At 42.3% G+C, this 21,029-nt stretch overlaps 1 protein-coding gene across 37 annotated transcripts in view; it reads right to left on the bottom strand.

Moving 5' to 3' along the window:
* Positions 1 to 21,029, bottom strand: part of LYPD6B (LY6/PLAUR domain containing 6B) — a 170,962-nt gene that overhangs the window by 31,041 nt on the left and 118,892 nt on the right. For 8 of the 37 annotated variants that reach the window (XM_044768954.2, XM_070507674.1, XM_070507676.1 and 5 more), the window contains one exon: positions 20,192 to 20,253. The exons of 17 other annotated variants lie outside the window; for them this stretch is intronic. The gene's annotated coding sequence lies outside the window, so the exon portion shown is untranslated. Of the gene's footprint in view, positions 1 to 10,723; positions 10,878 to 11,002; positions 11,113 to 11,697; positions 11,863 to 20,191; positions 20,254 to 21,029 lie in introns of all 37 variants that reach the window. 12 more of the 37 variants (XM_044768948.2, XM_044768943.2, XM_070507688.1 and 9 more) reach the window with 2 other exon arrangements.

Genomic DNA, 21,029 nt, shown 5'->3' with positions numbered 1-21,029 from the left:
GACAGGCACTTGGATCTGCACACTGACCAGGCATTGTGTGGGGGCTCAGTCTACACAACCTAAACCAGGACTTGGGTATCCTGGTACTTCGAGGATTTTCAGCACACTCCATAGCTCCCTTGTCCCCATTCTTGGCTCCAAAATGTCACTCTTCCAACACAGTTCAATTCTTCCAGAAGCATAAGCTACACTAGATATATCAAGCTTGGGAGGGGGGACATCAATTTTTACTGATCACCAGCTTCCCCATCACAAATTAAACCTCCAGTGCAGTAAGTGGTACCTAGCATACCCCTCCCCTCCCCATAGAGGTTACTGCAACACGTTCACCTTATTTTCCTGAAGGCATTCTAGTTATCTAAAAACAATGGTATATTTCCCTGTGATACAAAATGAAATAATCGTCCCATACATGAACAAGTATTTGCCACCCCTTTATGAAGCCCTAAGAGCATTCACTCTTACAATGGACATAACTTAATACAAGAACTTATTTTCAGGGCATATAATTGACTAGGAACAAGTTGAATGCAAAGTCATGTGGACTGGTAAAATACATAATCTCCTGAAGCCTGCAAAGGGCTGTTTTGCTGTTTTGGATTGAAGCGGTTGACTCAGTGAATCCCGACGTAAGTTATGATAGTCTGGGGGGCATCCTCACTGGAACTTTCTCCCTGTTGGTTGTGAGTACCTACAGAGTTTTAAAAAGGTTACACTGACTTGGGGACTGACTGCCAAACTCTTTCCAACTGGGCTTAGAACGGAGTTCACCTTGAGTTAGTTTTCAAGAGAGTATCATACCCAAACAACTTATTTACCCAGCTTCTAAGGTCTTCCACATCCATTTCAAATCCTTAGAATTTCAATCTTGCTTTGGGAGGATATAGAATTTCAAGTATCCTTCTGATAATTAAAGGACTTCTACTGCCAGCATACCAAAAATAGTAGGTACTTGAATAGAATAGTAGTAGAATATCATAGATCAAAGTTCTATTAAACAAATCCATAAGAGGTACCTGCTGTGTGGTCAGCAGTTTGATAACCACTGTGGAGTTTTAAAATATAAGATTTTATAGATGAGGAAACTGTGACCCAAAGAGGTCAAGGGGCTTAGCCAAGGACACCTTGCAAATAAGTGGCAGAATTCCAGGACAGTAGTCCTAGTGTTGTCTCTCTGTTCTGTAATTTTGCTGTCACATCACGCAGCCTCCTTGCTAAGTACCACGAGAGGGAGAAGACAGAGCATGGAAGGACCTGAGAGTGAGCTGTCAGGGATATTGGTAGGTGACAAAAAGGATGGAGCGTCTTCATGGGGAAAAGATAGAGAGACGGACAAAGAGCATGACCATGGGGTTGGAGGCAGAAAATAGGGAGACTATGACTTACTGAAATGGGATGTGTATTAGTAGGAAGTGGGAATAGAGTTTGAAGGGAAAACTAAATAATCAAGGAAGTTTCAGAAAGTCAGAGTCATGAGTTGAGTTTTGGTTTTCAAACAATGAGACTACTTTTTGAAGGAGACTGACATACAGAGTTTAAGAAAGTTGACATGGTGTTTGTGTGGTAGAGAGGTTAAAGGGGTAGGAGGTGGGGGGCAAAGAGTATAGGTTTTGGAATTCAGGAGGGGGTGGCGAAGGGGCTGGCATTGTTCAAGGTGTTGAGATGGGTATGCTTTGCAGAATTCATCACCCACATTCATTTGCACATCGTTGTGCAACAGCAAAATACTCTAAAATGACAGTAAAAATACTCTGGTTACCAGGAATAGAGCATATAAAAGAGAATGAAAATTGGTATTTACAAATTTATGATGGATTATCATTTTAGGTTGGTCGACTTAAAACTTGTGAGATACGCTGTCTCCAGGCTTCAGGATTGACAAAGGTAAAATTACCTGGCCCTGGTTTAGTGGAACTTCCTGCTCTTAGCCACCCTGTCATCAGGTTGGACTGGAAGTAGCCCACAGGCCTGCTGGGGTTCCAACAGATGAAGGGGATCTGGGTGGGGTGGGGGTACTCTGGGTCCCTCATCCAGAATTAAATGAGAATGAGCCTAATTTTATAAAATTACTTTTATTAGGATATTTTTTAAAATTTCATTTCAGTAAAGGGTTCCATAGCTTAAAACATTTGAAGAGCACTGATCTAGTCCAGTGTCAGGCACAGACAAGCAGGACAGACAGGTGTAGGGCCTGGTCCAAGATCAGAGAGTGGGTGAGGCCACCTGAGGGGCATTTTCAACTGCTTTAATTTGGGAACTGACACAGATTTTGAACAGCAAAGGGAATAATCAACAAACTGAAAAGGCAACCTATGGAATGGGAGAAAATGTTTGCAAATCAATATCTTATAAGGGGTTAATATCCAAAATATATAAAGAACTCATATAACTCAATAGCAAAAAAACAATCTGATTAAAAATGAGCAAAGGACCTGAATAGACATTTTTCCAAAGAAGACATACAAATGGCCAACAGGTACATGAAAAGGTATACAGCATCACTAATCATCAGGGAAATGCAAATCAAAACCACAATGAGATATCATCTGTTAGGATATTATCAAAAAGACAGGAGATGACAAATGTTGGCAAGGATGTGGAGAAAAGGGAACCCTTGTGCACTGTTGGTGGGAATGTAAACTGGTGCAGCCACTATGAAATACGGTACAGCAGTTCCTCAAAAAATTAACAGTAGAATTCCCATATGATCCAGCAATCTTACTTCTGGGTATATAATTGAAAGAAATGAAATCAGTATCTCCAAGAGACAGCTGCTCTCCCACGTTCACTGCAGCATTATTCACAATAGCCAAGATATAGGAACAACCTAAATGTCAACAGATGAATGAATGAAAAAAAGTGTGGTATATATTTTCTTGGTATATGTGTGTAGAATATTATCAGCCATAAAAAAGAAAGAAATCCTGCCACTGGCGACAACAGACACGGACCTTGAGGGCATTATGCTAAGTGAAATAAGCCAGACAGACAAAGGCAAATACAGGATGATCTCACTTAGATGTGGAACCTGAAAAAGTCGAAATCATAGAACAGAGAGGAGAATGGTGGTTGCCAGGGGCTGGGGAGTGAGGCAAATGGGGATATGCTGGTCAAAGGGTATAAACTTTCAGTTCTAAGTTCTGAGGATCTATGCACAGCATGGTGACTACAGGTAATAATACTGTATTGTACACTTGAAATTTGCTAAGAGAGCAGATTTTAAGCGTTCTTGCCATAGGAAAAATGTAGCTTTGCAAGGTGATGGATGTGTTAATTAACTTGATTGTGGTCATCATTTCACAATGTATACATATATCAACTCGTCGTGTTGTACATCGTAACACAATTTTATTCATCAATTTTATATACACTTTTATTTGTAACTTTTACCTCAGTAAAGCTGGGGTTGGGGGGAGTGAGATTTGGGCAACTAGGAAGTCAGAAAACAAAAATCATTTAATGTCCTCTGAAGCCTCTGGGCCAAGATTCCTTTCAGGGCCTTTACCGTGCCTGTGGCAGAGCCAGTGCCCCGAAGCCCTAGGAAGACCAACACGGGCGGTGGTACAAGGATCAGGACACAGCCCCTGCATACACCCAGCCAGGCTGGGCTCAGAGCAGTAGGCACAGTGCACACCCAGAGCTTACTTCAGTGTTAGGCTTCCTGCCAACAAATAAAACTTAGGGTGCTTCCAATAAGAAAAGGGCCTGGTTAATACTTTTCTCCAACTCATTCATTTTTCAACACTTATTTGTTTCTTTTCCGCCTCACTTTAGACTCCTTTTAGAGACTAAGATAATTCCCCCCCATCCCCAAAAAAGAAAAACACCACCACCAACAAAAAAGCCACCTTGGGGCTGTCCCCATGGCCAAGTGGTTAAGTTTGCGGGCTCCGCTTTGGTGGCCCAGGTTTTCACCAGCTGGGATCCTGGGTGCGGACACGACACCACTCACAAGGCCATAGCAAGGCAGCGTCCCATATAGCAGAGCCAGAAAGATCTACAACTAGAATATACAACTATGTACTGGGGGGCTCTGGGGAGAAGAAGAAGAAGAAGAAGAAGAAGAAGAAGAAGAAAAGATTGGCAACAGATGTTAGCTCAGGTGCCAATCTTAAAAAAGAAAAAAAAACCTACCTTAAGAAAAGGGATGTGTGCACCCTGGGGGATATAAAAAAGTGCTGCAGGTTTGGAATTCTCACTGTTACCAAAGAATTATGACCCCAGAAGCGGAGAATCATTAAATTGGCTGGTTTCACTTGTACAACAGCACATAACATTGTACTTGCTACTGCATGGCCCACTGAATTAGGAAGTTTAGGGGAAAAAAGCGCAGCAGAGCCCCTATTAAATCTGTCTTTTTGTATTCCATTCATAAAAAAGTATTCCCCTCCCTCTTCACCCAGGGCCTACCGTCACCCTAACCGTATTTATCGAGACAGACAGTGTCTTTGCTGAAGCAAAAGCGTTTCTCTTCTCTGACAGCAAACACTGACTACATCTTCCCAGAGAAAAGAAAACCAGAACCCACCTTCTTGCCAGTTACAAAGGGACAGACTCTCCAATTCTGGTCTTTCCTTTCCTTTTCTCATTGTCAAGAAAAATAAACAAAAGCGATAAAATTTTGTAGAAAATTTCGACTGAAGCTATAGCTGTTTCCATTTTAACTTAGGTTGAAAATTTCCTACCAGTTTTGTGAATTATCTAATCTAAATAAAAGAACTCCTAAACTAACTATGCTGCCGAGGATAAATTTAGGAAAACCGGGCTGAATACAGATGATATACAGACAAACAGAGCAAGACAAGCTTTCCCCTGGCAGGAAAGCACATGACCATTGCAGGACGGAGAATGCTGAGGGGTTGTGACTTTGCTTGCAATGACATTAGTGGCAAGAGTCATTTCCAAAAGACACTGTACGTTATGAATTCACAGCAACTCTCTGTGCTGATTAACTCCTCAACATCCAGAATGCTCAGTTTAAAAAATAATAAATCAAAATGACCTTTCAGGCACTTCCCAACACGGCAAACAGAAATATATCCCAGTTAGAAATCCGGGGGAAAAATTATGTTTGTGGCACATGTGCTGATCTGAGCAATAGAACCCGTTTTTTTAATCACCCAGTCAGGAATATAAAATCTCCTTAAAATAAGTTACGCAGCTCTCTGTGCTTCATAAGCAAGTCAACATGGATGCTCCAGATTTTACCATAGTTATCGTCTCTGTCAGCTAGCTGCTGAGAGTTATGGAGATGGGTGGACTCGGTTTGAGACATGAAACATCTTGGGTTGCCTTTGAAAGTCATCTGCATAATTGCAGAGCTTTCTAATCCCCATCGAAGACCCATAATTATGCCAGGAGAAATTGAGGGTCTCTTATCCCCGGTCTGATAACTTGATGCACAAACTTCCCTTTTGATTCTTCCTAAACCATGTCACTTAAGCATCGCTGGGAAAGGAAAGCAGGCCTCCCAGCATGCACTTCTCTCTTTCCTGCCACTAGTCAGTGACTCTAAAATCACTGGGCATAGCTGGAACTTTCTTTCCTAACTCCCAAACTTGGAAATTTACAAATTGGCTAATGAAGAAACGATTAATCTCCCAATCATTGGAGCAGCCAGACAAGAATGAAAATGGATAGATGTACACTTTTAGTCTTGAGCTGGATAAGAAAAATAATTTCCATCCCACCAAGCTCCACAGGGCTGCCTTTCATCCCATCGGGAAGGCAGAAAGCATGCTTTGTGCAGACTGGCCTGGCCTCTGACGGATTTATTGACAAGACCTACTGGCTGAAGCAAGCACAGGGATACACCCTTGTTGAGAGAGAGGACTATATACCACCGACAGGTTTCCAGGACCTCATAAAACAGTTGTTTGCCTTAGAACATCATGTCTACAATGCATTAGTATCCGGAAGAAAGCATTAAAGACATTTCTCAAGTTTAAAGGAAAACAAAATTTCAAAAGCAAGGTGAGTTAGCTGCCAGCGTCTGCCTGAAGTCACTGGAGATGCAGCTCTGAACTCGGACAGGCTCTGCTCTATGAACAGGGCACATCTCCTGCATAGCTTCCATCACTTTGGTTGTTTGTTGTGGGCTAAAAGGACAGGACCTACAGGCAGCACTGCTCACTCTCATTTGGGAGGGGGGGAGATGGTAAAATGATAGAAAACTGAGTTAATTTTGCACAGACTGCTAGACCGCAGTGGTGACAAGATGCTGTCTTTATTTTACATTTTCAATAGATGAAAAATAAATATTAAAGCTCTGACATTATCAGATGGCAATAACAGAAAGAACAAGGAACCATTGCCTATGTGTTGCATTCTATCTAAAAAGGCTGTGCTAATTGCTGCTCAGCCCGAGTATTGAAATCTCCAGCCTCCAGTGGAGCACTTGTTATTCTCAAGCTTAGGGCATCCTGGATTTAGCCAGTCAGGAAGACCTGGTCCGGATCCCAAACTTAGGCTCTGCTCGTCACTGGTAGGAACCATTTAACCTCAGCAAGTTGCTTAACTTGCTCGTCTCAGTTTCCTCATCTATAAATCAGCACAATAAAATTTCCATTTCATGGCTGTGGTGAGAAGTAAATGATAAGAAACAGTGAGAATTAAGTGAACTAACAATAATATGTTTCACAATGCCTGGCCTACAGTAAATGCTCTAATAAATGTTAGTGTCCTTCCAGTCTCTTTTTTACTTTCAATTGTGGCAAAGAAACTCTTGGGGGAAGGAGACAGTGCCAGGCCGTGTAAGAAGTTGACACTGTGTGAGCCTTCTTGTTGAGCAGTAAATTTAGCTGAATCACTATCAGTTCTGTCAGCAGGCTCTGCGTGCTGTCTGCTGAAGTTGCTCATTGCAGGGAAGGTGTCATGAGGGCCCAATAGGCGTGAGATTTGTTGACGGAGCATTAGCCATTTGTTCCAACCCCTTGCAGATCCCACAGCACAGCATCCCGCTCTTGACTCCCAAAATGCCCGCCCTCTAAGCCAAAAAGCAATGCATGAGTTGTCTCATTGCCCTTGGTCACTTACATCCATTTTCTGTACAAAACCCAACACTACTGGCTCCCAAAGCACAAGGTGAAAGGACTAAGAGGCAGGAGGAAATGGTCAGTTGGAAGAATAGCTAAGGTACCCCCAATTACAATAAACATCTCTCTTTCCTGCCAGGATGCTAAAAGCAGGATCCCAGCCAGCTTTTCAAGTTACTATCTTAGTCAGTTGGCCACACATTTGATGGAAACAGAAGTCCAACAATGGAAAAAGAAAAGCTTTTCCCCACCAAATGAGGAGTGCTTTGAAATGCATTTGAAGAAAACTGCCATAGTCGTGTTCCAAGTTTACTCTCTCCATGCAGTGCTGATGGAATTTACCCAGTTCACGTGCTTGGGAGCCGTTTCTCTAACTACTGACGCTGCCAATTCCACCTGCAATCTAAAATACCAGGCTGTTCATTTCATTCCTCATCTCTCCACATGTAATAACTGAAACACCATTTTTCATGCTCTAGAAAATGCAAACGCAGCTGAATTGATCAGCTTCAAATCTTCCCAAATGATTCAACTAAGGATGAAAGCAGATGAGACATTTCAAAGTAAAGATAGTTGGATGTGTTAGGGCCTGGGGATAGAGAGTGTGTGTTTGGGGGACGGTCTCTTTTTAGTAGAATTGTTATTGGTTTAAAGTATAGGTGCTACCCTAACTTTAAAGTCCATCAGATATGCATCCCAGATGGCTGCGTATGGCATCCTTTAGATCAAATACCACTGTCTTAGAATCTGTCTGTAGAATCTGTGGGGTAACTAGGATGTAGGTGCCTACAAACAGGACCTGTCAACGGCCTGTAGTCACCTGATTAGCCTGCATGGCCCAACAAAGCCAAAAATCAGACACAGTTTGGAAGTCTACCAGTCAAATAGTTAAGGTAAGGGTGAGAAAGTCAGTAGTTAACATGACCAAGTGCAAGCCACAGGTCTGGGAGTCAGGAGGTCATGGGGGCAGGCAGAACTGCCTGGGTCATCCAGGGTCTGGAATCCAGGCACAGGCCACTTATCAACAGAGGCTTTATTCCCTTCTGTGAATGCCCTTCCATCCTTTCTAAAACTAATCATCAACTCCTTGCCCTGCAAGGCCCAGCTCAAATTCTACTTGTCCTAGATCTCACCACCAGGCAGCTGTCTGCTCTCTTGGACACACATTTACTGGGTATTATTTATTATACGGTAGAAAGTAATATAAACACACACCCAACTATATGTGTATATTATCAACAAAGTATAATAATTATATATCTCTTTCCTTCTCTAGACTATAAACTTTTTTGAAGACAGGAACCATATGCCATATATTGAGTACTGTATTAGACACAGAAGATTCACAAATAAACGTCTCTTTGAATTTTAATGAATGAAGGAGAAGATTAGTAAGCAGTTGCTTTGCGAGCAAGTAGAAAAGAAACAGGTGATTAGTAAGGTCGAGGACAGGTAAACGAAGGTAGAGTATAGGCAAACAAATCTCCCTTCCTTTGTGACATGGTTACCAGGCTACTAAATCAATGGAATTCCACACACAACCTGGATTTTGGCAAGGCAATACATAAAATTTTTTATCACTGTGGAAATGATGGCAAATTATGAGGTAGCAAATAATGTTTTTCAACAGATGAGCTTTAACCCTAAATGTTCTAGCAGTATACCGTAGAACTTTGTCTTTATTGGAGCTGTTTAATATTTTTATCAACTACTTAAACAAAGATAAGATTTCCTATCAAACCTACTGAAGGCACAAAGCCAGGAAAGACAGCTATTATGTTTCATAACACAATCAGGATCTGAAAAAAGAGCTGATAGATGACAGCATCAAGCTGAAACCAACACGATGTTAAATAAAAAGTTATGCATTTTGGTTCAAGTTATCAACAGCATAGGCACAGAATAACCAAGACCTTGGTAGACAGAAATTAGTTTATGTGAATTTTCTAGTAATTAAAAACACCCTGTCATATACAGGAATAGTGCTGCTGCTTAAAGAAGCTAATGCACAGCAGAGCCTCATCTTCAGATTACAACATCTGGACCAAGCAAATTCCTCTCCACGAGTCTGACCACCTTTGGAATACAACGTCCACTTCTAATTAGAAGGCTACAGATACCCCGGGTGGAGAGGAGTCTAAAACCTCTGCCTTAATTAGAATATTTGAGAGACCTCCACTTGCTTGCCCAGAGAAATGAAAACTTCAGTGCAACGAAGGGGAAATTGAGAGTTAAATTTCAACTGGTAACTTTTCAAATAGTTGGAGAAGAGAAAGTTACTTCAGAAGATGACTTCACAAAAGCTTCAGGGAGATCGATTTGGGGTCAAGTTTTGAAATGCTCAACAAGGGAATGGGCTGCCTGAAAGCAAGGAGCTTCCCACCAATGGAATAATTCCAGTAGAGGAGGAACGAGCAACCGCCAACAGAGATGCTGTCAAATGGATTTCTGCACGGGGAGATCAGGATCCCTGAAGGAAAGGACCTGAAGTCCCTTTCAATTCTGTGGTCTTCAGTGGAGAGGAGAGACCAGAGGGACTGGAGATCGACATCTCAAATCACTTGAAACAATCGCATGCTGGGTCAACTCAGACTTGAAATCACCTATCTGAGAAAAGCTTTGCCCTCACAAATCCACACATGTGGTAAAGTAGCTTTTATGGCTCATGATGACTGGTCTGAGTATCCTGCTGTTGACACCTTAATGTAAAGACGCATATGGAAAATGAGTGAGAAATGAGCAAAAGGGGAAAAAGAGAAAAAAAGAGCCTGCAAGCTGCAAAGCATGGAGCTTGGGGTGAAGACATACAATTCAGAATGGAGAGGGGTAATCACAATGCTGTGGGTTCTCATAGAGATTAGTGGTTTTTATTGTAAATCCTGGGAAAGAAACCACAGAGCAAATTTCAGTCGTAGAGTATTTTCCTCTTAAACCAGCACAACCACTTCTCCTTCAGCACCAATAGCTCCAATGTTCTTATAGTTCCAAATAGTGGAGAATAGCACTGAAAAAATATTTGTCTCTTATTCAAAACCTTTCCCTCTGATCATGTGTTACTGAAAACATCTGGCCTTTCTTGAGTTCTCCTTTCCCTATCCTCCTGCACTCCCACCCCCAACCACAGCAACAACAGGCTGGGGATTTGGACTAAAAAAAATTGAACTAAAAAAAGCTCTCATGTAAAGAATGAGAAAAACAGAATTCCTATCCTTGGGTTATAAAAACTGAAAGGTAAGGGGAATTTTATAGACCCAGAAAGTGATGAACTGAAGAGAAAGACATCAAGTCTACCCAAAAGGTGATAAAATATTTTATTTGTTTTTTGGTTGTGAAAAAGAAAATAAATCATTAAAATGACTGTCGGAATGCCTCAAGGATAAGGGCATCGCATAGGACTTGGCTATAAATGTTGTAGAGAGTAATAAAAGAGTTGGTTGTGTTTCCTTAGCATTTGTCTGGGCTGAGTCCTCCTATTTCAACACAGGAATCATGGGCAATGGTGAAGTCAATGTGCCACAGGGCATGCATCATTGCCTTTCCATGCAGGCCGTGACCAAGAATCCCAGAGCAGCTGCCCCCGCCTATACCCAGGTTTCCTTCTAACACTGACCCTGTAGGACACGCCTTCCAACTGCCAGGGCTTCAGGATCACAATTTATTTTCACAGTTACTAATTATTTCATACATACCTGCTTAGAAAACAAGTATTTTTTTAGTCATTATTTTTCTTAGTCCTAGGAATTCAAGATGAAGAAGGCAAGGTTCCTGCCCCAAGGAACTCAGTCTACCGGCTAAAGGGCCTTGGATTAATTCTGATGTTGTTCAATGATGTATTTCAAGTGCCTGAAGATAGAGAAAGGTGACAGAGTAGGTGTTATAAAAGCAACTGTTGATTTTATTTAAACCCAGGAAGGATTAGTTAAGAATCTGTAAAAGAGGTCGGATTTTCAACTAACCCACAAACTTACATTTTGTCTTGAATATTTTTTTTTTCCACATGTCAAGCTCTTCCATGAACATGTGATTGCTCAACTAAGTCTCAATAGATAGCTCCACTCAAAACTAAGTTTCTCTAGATCTGCAATGAAGACAAATATTAAGAATTTGGAAACAAACTGAATTTTGGAATGAACTGAAACCAAACACATGTGCCAATCAATATGGATCTCTACAACTACTCATACATCCAAATTTGATCTAGGATAATTCAATTTCTTATTTGTCATGCAAATTATATACAATAGGACTTAAGAATAGTACTGAGAACAGTGACATTATAGGGGATGGTAGCATTTGCCAAATGGAAATGACTCTAGCTACCTTTCAGTAGTCCTCATCTATGATGGCACAGGTCTTCTTAAGTGTCAAGGCTCTCTCAGCACCATCACAAGGACAGGGCCTTATGGGGCTTTACTAAGATCCCCACCGAATACTCAGTGATCAACCAGCAGCACTACTCAGAAGAGATAGGCAAGAAGTTCCCCCACCACCATTCATTTTCATATCTTTGCCCTATAGATCAACAACAGGCCAGCTGGAATGTCTGGTCACTCATGTAATCATTCTACATTGACCATTAAGGTGGCCACTTTTGACTATACTGGACAATATAATTTCTCAAACAGACACATAGCTGAAAACCCGGACCTACAAAGTATCTTACCAGAATGAACCATGGCTCCACGTCCGGGGCACATTTATATCATTCATATGACTAAACCGGAAGCTTGGCCCTAGAGTCCGCTGCCTGGAGATTCTTATTCAATTGAAACTGGATGACTCAGGGGGAACGGTAATGATGGGGTGAGTAATCGTTCTCTTGAAGTCCCTAGTTGGGAGAAAGGCAGTTGTTCATTACCTGACAGGACAGGTTTCTCAGGCTGGCCGAGAACAGAACAAATAAATCAATGTCACTTCCTCCCTAACATCTTAAAACTCTATATTTAAAGTCAGCATTTCAGCTCACAATTCAAGGAAAGCTATCCACAGAACTACCTGTTTGGCCTCTGGTGAGAACAGGGATCAACGAGATAGGGGAGAAATGGCAGAGAGGACATTTGTAACCTCAGCAGAGAGAAATCCTACAGGAACACCACCCGGCTCTCTGCTCTTGGTCACTGCCTCGGTGAGTCTAGGAATGCTTTCTATCAAACTAACACTAGGTCTTATTCTAACAGGGTAAACACACATGCTGACAAGTGAAAGTAAAGCCTCTAATATGGCAGTTCATCTTAAAGACTTGAAAATTGAAAACATTTTCCTTTCAGAGTCTTAACCAATCTCAGGAGCAAATCCATGAATGCATTAGGGATTTTCATTTCCCAGTTAATCTGAATCTCCCCACTTTTTGCCATATTGCATTACTCTAATTTACCCTTTTCAGAGAGATATGCTAAAATTCTGTCCACTTGCAACTAGTAGACAAGTAAGTCCTGGAGAGCTAATGCACAGCATAGTGAATACAAACAACAATATTGTGTTATAATCATCAAACTCACTAAGAGACTAGATCTTGATTATTCCCACCACAAAAAAGAAGTGACAACTCTGTGATATGACTGAGGTGTTAACTACCACTACAGCAGCAACCCTATTACAACACAAATGTATCAAATCAACACACTGTACACCTTCATTTTACGCCATGCTTTATGTCAATATAGTTCAATAAAAAATTTTTTTAAATACTGCTTAATTACAAAGGAAGTGCTACTAAAAAATATAGAAAATAAACTGATTTAATAGATGGCAAGTAACCATCTACATTACTGCCTTGTATTAGAGTCTGCTGGATAATACCTAAATAGGTTTGCACCATGTGTGATTTTAGCAACAATCTGATTGGATATACTGCTAAGATTTGAAAGAAAACCTAACTAAAAAGGCTTGACCACACGCCTGATCAAAGCATAAAGTTTAAACACACAAGAGAAGCCAGGGCCCTATGATCAGAGTGTGTGCTGCAGCTGACATTATCCTCCAAACACATTTATTCACCGTCCTTCTGGTGGTGCCACACTGGCTGGTTAACACAGATCTGCCACCTCTGAGTAAGCACCCTTGCCCTGATCATCCTAACATGGATCCACATTTGGAGAACGGTGGGGGGAAACACAGCTAATAACAGGACTCCATGTTCACAGGTTAAGAGTGGAAAGTGACTGTGGTGAGAACAGGAGAATCGTGCATGGGCTTGTCATGTTTACACACAGAAGTTGTTTTCATCTCTATTCCAGAAAGACTTCCTGAAGATGAAATTTCAAGAGCTGCGTAAGGTTAAATTTGAAATGCTGTGCTTTGGTTGGATTGCTGATAACAACCTTTCAAGAAAGAGCCACTGGATTATAAAAGGATTATAAGAAAGTTGCTAAAGTGCCTGTTACTGTGGACTAGAAGTTGATGGCTGCACGTGCAGATGTGTGAATATGCATTCTAACCATCTTCTCCCGCTCAGCCTTCCTTGCCAAGAGCCAGCCTAGAGCAAAGTTCTTTTTTTTGTTTTTAATTCCCTTCCTGCGTTTGTTGTTATGCAACCATCTTTACTGCTAGAGAGAAGAAAAAAAAACAGGAGGGGCATACCCAAACTTTCAGGTATTGTCTTCCTACAACTCGGGTCATAAAACCAACAAGAAATGGGAACAATGAAACCCAACAAACCTAGGGCAAGTCAAAACTGCAGCAAATTCAAGAAAATACCACGTCTGAACCATCCTCTGGGGATAAGGTGACTAAACCTCGTCTTCAGGAGGCATGAAGGGACTTTTGTGTGCACTCGAGGACCTTGTGGTAAACCAGTGTTCTAAGCGCACTAACTCATCCTGCTCGCCACTGTCCCAGGAGGCCGAGCTGCCTCTCACCTACCTCCCCCCACACACACACCCTTCTCCTGGGCACCGCCAGTCCCCTCAAATAGGCGATGTTAGTCAAAGCCAAAGGCAAACTAACATTAATCAGTGGAGCCTACTGAGAAACAAAGGCGCAGGCTTTGGTAGTGCTGGTTGATCAAACAGAAGGGAGCTAAAGAAGTACTGGTCTGTTGGCCCGATCCATCAGAGGAAGCAATTCCGTTTATAGTGAGGAAAGAACAGCCCCAAAGGCCTTGGAAACGAAAGAAGCTTCCTGCCTGTGTTCTGTTCTCTCATTTGTCCTAAAGGCAGGCTGAGCTATTCAGCTGCAACCACCAGGAAAGCACTGTTTGGAGAGTCTCTGCTGTAGAGACCTGCCCATCAGGTTTTCATCTCTGTGCAGCGGGGGATAAACTGTCCCAGCTGGTTTGAATAAGAATCAAACGATGCAAGCATCCACAAAGGAAAAAGTGCTTAATGCCAGACAGGATTATAAACTCTTCAAGATGAGCTGAAGGAAAAGATTATAAAGGTGACAGGGTTTCCACTGGTATGCCGAAAGCAGCCCTAGGCTTTCTTGCTTACAATCAAGAAATCTGGCCCTCAGGGAGTTTCCTGGTGAGGGAAGGGAGAGACGATGGAAGGGGAGGGGCAGCCAGCAACACAGGTCTCCCTAGTCCCTATCCCACCTTCTGCCTTCTCTGGTGGGGCTGTGCATGTCCTGATTGCCTACCTTCCAGCTCAGATTCTGGCTGGAGTCTAGGGTGAACACACACATATGCAGAAGTTGTGGCAAACACTCCCAGCAGCCAGAACAGTCGGTGATGCTAACCTGAGTCAACACAGGAGGACGAGGACATCAGAAGCAGGAGGCTTTTTGTGGGGTCAAGAGATAACAAGATTTGATGGAGAGAAGATGCTAGATGGATAGAATAACTGCCTTTAGGTCTTGGACTGGTGGTCTCTTCCCCATCCTAGTGCTAAATGCAAAGTCCTAGCTCCTAAACGTGCTCCACACCCTCAAACTGAGGAAGGGGTTGCAGGCCCATTAATAAGATATGGGTGCCATGGGCCGAGTCATCCACAGCTGCGAGGGTGACCTTATAAATGTCAGCAAAACTTGTCACATTCTTAGATAAACTCCCTGGTACTACCTGGAGTTTGGACTGAATTTAGTTCCACAAATATTGTATAAAATAGAGACTGTCAACCCACCTTTTGCCTGGGGTAGTCCTCAAACAAAAAGCTAAATAAACACAGCATTCCTGTTTTGGAGCTGAGCCTTTCTGAATACCTGAAGCCAAGAACAAGAGGCTACCCAAAAGGCCAGGGAGGGCTTTATGAAATATTCTCATTCTGCAAATGCTTCCCCAGCAAACAAACAGTGACACCATGACCTTGACCACCACCATCCCCAGACATCCCCTCCACATACACACCCAGGAGAATTACTCTCTGTTCCCTGGGATTATGAATGTCTTTATTATCTCCAATTACGGTCTCCTACCATGTGACTGGACCCATGTTGGGGCACACAGGTGTACCCAGAAAGGCTTAGTGTCCCTCGCCAATCCTCCTGCTTCTAGAAAAACGACATGGTCTAACATAGAACTCTGCTAAAAGTCAGGTAGATTTAGTTTCCATTAACTTGACAGGCATTTGGGGTTAATGCATGGAATGTGGAGCCAGTCTGCCTGGGTGGACCCAGTTCTGCCACTCAGTAGCTTTATGACATTGGGGGAAGTTACTCAATCTCTCTGTACCTCAGTTTTCTCACCTATAAAATGGGGATAAAAATAGTACTTATAAGATTTTGTAATGACCAAATGCATTATGACATGTAAAGGACTTAAAACAGTGCTTGGCATATAGAAGGAACAACATTAATATTTGCTATTATTATTACTATCTTTATTATTATACTCTTGGGTATGTTACAGAAGACCTCTGTTTTCTAGACTTATCTCAGATGGGCTGACAACACCATCCCTACTCCAGGATGGTTTAAGGCAAAATAAAATAATTTTAAATAAACTAATTTCAAAGTGCTTTCATATCAAAGTTAAGAGCTGATAAATTTTAAATGGCTATGAATTCTTTGCAGCTATTCCATTAAGAGGTGGAGTCTATTTTCAACTCCCTCCCCTATGGGCTGGCCCTACAACCTTCTTTGACAATAGAACATGCAACTTCCACTCCTGTCTTCTTGCTGGTCAGTTCTGTCATGTGAAGGAGTCTTAGCTAGTGGAAACCACATGACAGAGATGAGCCATCCCAGCTGAGGTCCTCTAGATCAAGGACTTCCCAGGCACCACCTGAGTATGCTGGCATGAGTGACCCCAGGTGAGACTAACAGAGCCCAGCCCAAATGGCTGACCCACAGAATCAGAAGCCAATGAAATGGTTGTTGTTTTAAGCCACTAAGTTTGGGGTGGTTTATTATTATGCACTAGATAACTGATACAGAGCCCTAAACAAATGAGGCTTTATTATCAATAGCATTTCAAACACAAACACACACAAGAAACCAGGCCACTTGACTATTTGCCAGCAGATTTACCAACCACCACATGGTGCTTCCAAGCTCTCATCCCACCCACCTACAGCCAGTGAGGCCTCCACAGTCAGCAAATTAACTTGGGAAAAGCTAAGAACAATTAATGATCAAATCTGGGGAGATGGAGTCAAGCTTTCTGCATCAAGATAGGTGCCAAATTAGGTCTGTGCAGAGGGGGTAGTGGGACCACATGATTTTGTTCCTTTTGTCTGTGAGAGAATTAGGGCAGGAAATGACAAGATTTGGCTTCCTTGGAAGTAGCTTTATACCATGAAGTAGTTAGATACCTTCAAGGAGTGAGCAACCAATTCAAGGTCAGCGTCACCAGGGGAGAATCAGGGGGAGCTCCTCAGAACCAACCACGTAATATGCATGGTCCAGACACGTGGTTCCAAGAACGCAGGAAGCCCCGAACACCTTCATTTTTTCTGCTGGTCGCAGCAAAAGAACGATTACATTCTAAGCTTTGATTTTGCTGTGACCTAAGCAAAACCCTGTCTCACTCCACAATACGGGGGGGGGGGGGGATCTCAAGTTCCGTAGATAAGCATTTTCTCATCTGTAACATGTAGGAAAACCTGATAATCTATTTTGTAAGAAAATCACTCTGAAATATGTTATAGGAGACTTCTGAAGCTAAAGTCCCTGTTATAAACAAAGCCACCACATCTAAATGAAACAATCTTACCCATTAATTTGATAAGTTGGATCAGCCACAGTGCTAAAGGTTCTTAGGTGGAGGCCAGGAGCATTTGTCTGTGCATATATTTGTTTGTTCATCTCATTTCTTGAGCACATACTTTATACTATCTGTTCTGTGAGTGTGTGAACATGGGGAGAAGGTTGGTGGGGGACACAGAAGTGGGGATGGCAAGAATTACGTCAAGTAGCTAAGCCATTTCATCTTCCAAGAGCTTACAGGTCTGGTCATCTCAAAAATCAAAATTACCTGCTTGAAGCAGCTCAGAGTAACCCAGCTGAGTCCTATCAAATTATGCATTGATTGGCGCTAATCAAGTTCTAAATCAGGAGAGTTCAGAAAACTTCTGATTTCATGGAGTTTCAGAGCTGACTAGATGTACGTGGTCCACAGATGAAGGTGGTAAAATGAAGTAATTTACCCAAGGACTTGCAGCTAATTTCCATGCAGAGTCAAATCTGGGTCTCCTGGGCTCCAGGCCAGCAGGACTCCTGCCGCACTCCATAGAGACCCCTTGCAAGATACAAGATGTTCACAATGTGAGGGGGCACGGACACCCCACAATTCCAACCCAGCTGTCAGCAGACAGAAATTGGCTTTCCAATGTGATGACAGAAGCTCTGCACCTGTCACATGGCAGCAACTGAAGGATACAACTTCTTGTGGAATAGACTTAAAGGTCCTCTAATCATATACACTTAATAGAGTGCTCAGTAGCCATTAAAATAGGCTGATGAGAGCAAAGCCACAAGAAAATGCTATGTCAAATTTAAAATTCAAAACTTAGACTTATAGTAACTATGTGAACCAACTATACACAAGGGGAAAAGCAACAGCAAAACAGAAGAAAGTGTTCATGACCATCGAGTTGGCATCTTTTAAAACTGGGTGATTTTTAGTCTTCATTATTTCTGCTGTTCTCCATGGGCCAAACATTCTTTAAAAATCATGAACCACTTATATATGTTTGAATGTTTTGGCTACCTCAATACAGGAGAGAAGAATGTCAATGGTAGGTGGTGGGCAAAGGGCATGTGGGCAGAGGCAAGTGTGAAAGTCAACCGGTGCGCCAGCCATAAATACCTGCATGTGGGTCGAAGCTGCAGCCCGGGTCTGTGCTGTTCAGTTCATCCCTGTTCTGCCACTTTTTGGCTTGGCTGTCTACCTTTCGACAACTTACTTAATCTCTTTAAACCTCAGTTTCCTCGACTATAAAAGGCTGATATTAACAGGACCTTCTTCAAGGGAATGCTGTGCAGATTGAGAGAGAATAATGCAAATAAAATGCTTAGTCTGGTGCCTGGTAGAAAGTAAGAGCCAATAAATGTTAGCTGTCATGGTGGTGGTAATAGACATGGTTAATATTAGAGGTATTATTTTTATTACCATTGTTATCATTATTATTATGGTTACCATTATGATGATGATGATGTTCCTAACACTGTGTTGAATACCATAACTAAAAAGGCATTAAGTTTCCTTGCTTTGGAAGATAACCCAATGATCTCCATACAGCTCAATGTTGGACCGTCACTTCTCTGATCTCTATATTCTTTGGTTTATTAACAGCAGACTCTGGTCTTTTTTTTCTTTTTTGAAGATTGGCACCTGAGCTAACATCTGTTGCCAATCTTTTTTTTTTCTTTCTTACTCTCTCCAAAGTCCCCCAGTACATAGTTGTATATTCTAGTTGTAGCTCCTTCTGGTTGTGCTACGTGGGGCACTGCCTCAGCATGGCTTGATGAGCAGTGCCAGGTCCTTGCTCAGGATCTGAACAAGCGAAACGCTGGGCCAGTGAAATGGAGCACGTGAACTTAACCACTTGGTCACGGGGCAGGCCCCCAACAGCAGACTCTTAAGCAGAGGAACAGCTCCCACACCACCCAACATGCCCTAAGGGAAACAGTGATGATAATATACAGATTTCTACTTGTTTTCTTGGGCCTAATTAGGGAAGTACAATGTCATCCTTTTAAAAAGGCAAAGAGTAAAGCATCTTAGTAGATATTCGACTGAATTCCCCTTTGTACTTGAAACATACCATTATCATTAACAAACACGGGTGCTAATGATTCTATCTGCTTTTTAGACAAGAAACAGGAAGGTAAACATGGCCCTGGCCCCATCAGCTCACAATCTCAGAAGACTTCCCTTGGAGGTCTTCTCCCTCTCGCCCCATCAGAGGCAAGGTGGGAGGTCTGTTTGGAGGCAGAAGGCCTCTGGGCTGGGAGCCGATGGCCCACGATGGCCCACGCCAGGGAGGAGATTACTCAGCAGACCAGGCTCACGTCCCTGAAGCCTGAAAAAGACATTCCTTGGCCTTGGGAGCCTCACCTCAGAAAACTAGACGTTAGAGTCAGTTTTTCACTGGGAAAACGGAGACAGGTACAACAATTGAGCCAGGTCAGCCCATGTATTAAGCACCACACTAAAACCAAAAGGGCAAAGTGAATGAAGTAAAAAGCCACCATCAGTAAATACACAACTTTAAATGTGCCTACATGGATGCTGTTGCCTCTTCTCTACTGGGTACGACTCTCATTTTAGATCAGGAAATATTTTCTAATCTTAACATCTAAATGTCCTATAATTACAGATACTCAATAGTCAGTGCACACACTTACTAAGTAGAGTTAACAACGTATTTCACTTGACCTAGATACCTTTGAGCATCACCCTCCGCACACACACACACACATATTCCTACCCACTGTGACTGGGATGGTTACTCTGGAAGGTTCTCTTTTAATAGACCAAATTACCATGTTATGTAGGAAGCAGAGAAATCTTTGATCCACTAACCATTCCCAGGGCATGGGGACTTCGTCCTTGGGTTCACCAGAAATGTATCTTAAGCCAAAACCAGGCTTTCAAATCCCAGGACCGCAGTGAGCAGCGAAGGGTTAGGATGGGATAGGAAACCTGGCAAACTGCCCAGGAGATGGGCAAAAGCAGAGTCCCAGGATGTTCAGGAGTCCATGTGGACCCCTGACGATCTAACCCAGAGCTCCCAAATGAAAAGCTGAGAGCTGTCCCTAATGACTTCGATTCTTACCTTGCCAGGCTCCTGTCCCTCTTGAACAGTGAAGAGGTCTGCGCCCAAACAAAGTAACCAGCCTAGCAAAGACGAAAAGATGAGGTAAGAGCTATTGTGGACGATGAGTTACATTCCTGAACAACTGGAATGTTTTCTAACAAAAAAAAACAGGTCTCCGGCTGTTTGAAGGCCTTTCAGAAGAGAACAGCAGCAATGTAATCAATTGAACAGTAACAAATGCATGAATTCCCTGGAATCAAGTCAGGTTGGGCTGTTCAGTTTACAGAGAGAGTGAGCTAACGTTTTATTAACACACACCTGGGCCCCGTCTAATTGGGAATGGTAATAATTGGTGAAATCATACACCTCATCACGTCCCTCCACAAAAATGGCTGTTTACCAAGAAGCTGGCAGAACTTTGTAGAACACTGACATACATCAGGGTATGTTGGCAGGTCAGAGCATTCATACCTTCACACATTCAACACATCCACACACAATGAGGACTCTATGCCATTTAACCAACCCTGCTTTGGAAGACAGCCCTACCAGCTGATGAAATAATGACAACATGAGACTTGAACCTAGATGAGGAGGTGGGAGGGAAATGGAGTCTTTCCCTACATGCACTCAAAGAAGTAAATGTAAGACAAAAATTATGGCTGATTTTAAGGAAATTCTATTATATATTTACGTCCTTATCTATTATGGTTAATTTTACATGTTGAATCCACTTGGCTGGTCTATGGTACCCAGTTGTTTGGTCAAACACCAGTCTACATATTGCTGTAAAGGTGTTTTTAGATGTGACTACCATTTAAATCAGTAGACTTTGAGTAAAGCAGATGACCCTCCA

The sequence above is a fragment of the Equus asinus genome, chromosome 4, assembly GCF_041296235.1.
Source record: "Equus asinus isolate D_3611 breed Donkey chromosome 4, EquAss-T2T_v2, whole genome shotgun sequence".
NCBI classification, from domain to species: domain Eukaryota; kingdom Metazoa; phylum Chordata; class Mammalia; order Perissodactyla; family Equidae; genus Equus; species Equus asinus.
The sequence above is the reverse complement of the archived record's forward strand: the minus strand, read 5'-3'. Positions and strand labels throughout refer to the sequence as shown.